This window comes from Grammomys surdaster, unplaced genomic scaffold (assembly GCF_004785775.1).
Source record: "Grammomys surdaster isolate TR1022 unplaced genomic scaffold, NIH_TR_1.0 138, whole genome shotgun sequence".
Lineage (NCBI taxonomy): Eukaryota > Metazoa > Chordata > Mammalia > Rodentia > Muridae > Grammomys > Grammomys surdaster.
The window spans coordinates 6,591,640-6,595,446 of record NW_021604596.1 but is presented as its reverse complement, the minus strand read 5'-3'; positions in this window follow the sequence as shown (position 1 = coordinate 6,595,446).

Genomic DNA, 3,807 nt, shown 5'->3' with positions numbered 1-3,807 from the left:
GAATAGGGGAAAAAGCAATAGAAAAATCGTTTAAAACAGCATGTATTTTTTGTCAGACTCGGCACTTTCTTAGAAATGTTCCACTTAGTTTTCACTATTGTATTTAGTGGTGACTTCTGTTGTTCAGTTCTTTCTAACAGAAGCCCAAACAATGTCTTCATTATGTTTTTCTTTTAAATTTTTACATGGAGTCCTTGATTTAACACATTTCTATGCTTTTCATAGTAAGACACAAGCAAGTGTGGAAAAGTAGCCTCTGGGATTCCTGTGTCAGTGAGAAGCACATTACTGGTGCTTGGACAAGTGTTTTCTTCCCTGAAATGTGAGCTATGGTAATGCTGGGCAAGAGCATATACTCAGTGTTTACTTGGTCAGGTTTTACCCTCAACCCATCACTTGATGCCTTTGATGTTTGCTCACTGTGCTTCAGCCATGATTAAAATTTCAGCTGCTAAAATATCAGAAATAACTAGTACAAGCTTCTGGTTTGGTGTAAAACAAGTAAGCAGACAAACTGTATTCAAGGTAATCATCATCAAAATTCTAAACCCATTATTCATAGAACTTGGACAAATAATCGTAGAATTTACATGGAAACAGAAAAGACTTAGTATAACCAAATCAATTCTGAACAATAACACTGATTGAAGGTTTATAGTTTCTAATTTCATGTAACAAAATAGAAATACAGCAATAAAAACAGTGTGGTACTTCCATTATAAACTGATATGTTAATTTATTAAATAGAATTAAGGATACAGGTATAAAACTACACAGAGATTAACCAGGGCTATCTGTATGATCACTGGTTTGGTAATTCCCACTGGAGTATGTTGTGCTCAATAGAGGATACATTCAATGCAACATTGATTGTCATTTGTTCCTGTCTTTGACTGTTTTTGATGTATCACATAGATTTCAGTGCAGTTGTATTTTCTTGCATTTGATTCAATAAATTTTGTATTTTTTCCTACTTTCTCCCTTAATCCTTCAATTATTCAAATAAGTAAGCTATTGCATTTTTATGTATTTATGTAGTTTTCAAAGCTTCCTATTCTTGTTGATTTCTAATTCTCCTCTATTGTACTAAAAAAATATGCTCAATATGATAATCAGAGTTGTTTCTTAGTATATTGAAAATTATTGAGATTCCTGTGGCCAGTGATATAATGTATCCTTGGGAATATTATATTCTTGGAAGAGAAAAACATGCATTTGCCAACTAGATGATACATGAGATATCTCTTAAAATGTATTTAGGATACCACTTAATTCAATTAGCTCCTAGCTGCTAGTTTTTGTTTGCTGAATTTGGCATTCCATATTATCTTATTGAAATCTATTATCTTTTTTAAGTTCACTAGCTTTTGATTTATATATTTGTGATATATTGTGGCTTCTATGTTATATTTACAATTATTATTTTCTCTTACTAAATAGACCTGCTATCACCTTATGACCTTCTTCAAGTCATTGTACATCTTTATATTTAACGACTAGGCTATAGAATGTAAACATGGATGAGTTTTCTGCTGCCATGTATACTACTTAGATGGAATGTGTAATCCAATTTCTTGATTTCTGTCACTGCGATTCCTTAGATGTGAATGTATTTCATGAGGTCAACACATATTTCGGCCTAGATTTTTGTTGTTTATTCAGTTCATCTATATCTTATAATTGTGCTTTGCAACAAGTCTCAGGGAAAAGTCTGGTGCTTCATATCACTTCCTATCCCCATCTGATAGCTTTTTATGGCTAGGGTTGGTAAAGGCAGTCATTTGATACCTATTTTGAGTCTCAGTTCTGTCTTACATGAATCTCATAATCACAAGGACTTGGACAGTCTTGAGTATTACAAAGTCAGCCATGACTGGATATTGGGATGAAATTTGAGTGTGCTAGAGAGGTACAGGCCTTCTCCTGATACAGGATAATTCTCTATATCTATGTCTAAGAACGAGTTTTCCACAGCCCTTCTGTGAAAATCCTAATTTTTAAATTTACAGATGCCAAGATATTTTAATCACAATTTAAAAGGCTGCATCTTTTCTCTGGTTTCCACTTATCATACTTCTGCTTCTGAAAGTTCCTTTGTTGAGTGACTTCAAGTGGCTGCAGGCATTTTTAGGATTGAGCTAAGCAAAGCTATGCTTGCTGACAAATTTAGTTTAAATTCATTGCTTCACAAACAGTTTTCTGTGTAAATTATTCCTAGTAAACTCAGTACTAAAAAGATGTTAGAATTTGAGTCCCTCCCACTTTACTGACTCAGAAAAATCAAAATAGGAAAGCAGAAAGCCAGATGTGTTCTTCAGGCATTCTTTAGAGAGTACAGGAGAAGGGGGATGAGATTTCACTTGTCTCGTGCAAGAGGATAGGCTCCAATCTCTTCCTCTCATCTGAGTGTGGATTTGTAAGCAGAGCAGATAAATTCAGCGATGCTATTAAAAGTAAAAATACTTGCTTATAAATATACTTAATCATGAATGTAACCAGTTATAAGTTATAATATATTATTTCCTATTTCAAGTAGAAGTTCACTGCTAATTAAGGTTTTTGGTAAGCAAGTTTAACTGCAGATTTGTATGATATTTCAAGGCACTTTAATAAAATAAGAAAATGTGGACTACCACTTTTGATATAAGAAATACAGAGAGGGAACTATGTAGTTTGGATGAAAAGTTTTATCTAGGTACAGATACTTGAATAAAATATTTATATTTTCTAAGTATATTTTCTATGTGCAAAGAGCTGTTTGGGATTGGCAAAAAAAAGGAAAGAGAAGAAACAGTATTGAGAAAACCCAACATGAAAAGAAAGGAGGAGAGAGGGAGGGAAACAGAGAGAGAGAGAGAGAGAGAGAGAGAGAGAGAGAGAGAGAGAGAGAGAACCAGATAGAGACAGAGGGACAAAACCAGAGAAAGAGAGAGAGAATTTCACTAGATTTATAAATTAGAGATTTAGGGAGTAAGGAGGGAAGTGTTGAGGGGTGTAGTCTGTTGCTATATATTGTAAAGCTAAATTCTGTACCCAAAGTTCTATGCCTAAAAGTCAGTTCTCATGTTTACCAGCTTTTGTTGTGTAAACATTGTTCCTTAATTTAAAATTGTTGGTTAAATAAAAATGGCTGTATTCAGTTACTGGAGGGACTATAGGTAGGTAGGTTTTTGAGTTTCCTGGTTGAGTAGGGCAGAAAGAAGAGAAAGGTAAAAAGGAAGAAAAGAGTGGAGAAGGCACTGTGAGAAGAGTGGAATCTCCATTGCCAGGAGATACTGTAAGTATTTGGGGTACACTATTGGGCAGGTAGCCAGGCCAGCAGTTAGAAAATAGATTAGAGTTTATCCCCAGTAATTGTCAAAGCCAGATAAAATAACCATAGTCTGAGTCTTATTTATTTGTAATAGCTGGGGATAAGTTTAAGTTGGTTTACTCCAAGGAAGGAGGGAAAAAAGAAGGGGAGAGGAAGAGAGAGGGGGGAGTTCAGAAAAAAATCTAAATTAGAAAATAGGATATTTAATTACTTGGTAAGCACATTCTTTTATCTAGTTACTAAATAGAGATATTTAAGTGATGCTTACTTTGCCTACGAATACAATTTGGAATTCTTTAAAAACACACAGCTCTCCCTACCATGGATGCATTTTTTAGTTATTCTGCTTGGTATTAATTTTCATTTTCTTATTTAATGTCAAATAAACACTGTCAATGCAGTCTCAGTCCACAGAACAGAACAGTACCACTATCTATGTTCCTGAACTTTTCACAGAATAGTTCATCCACTCAGAGGAAGCATTCTAAGAGCAG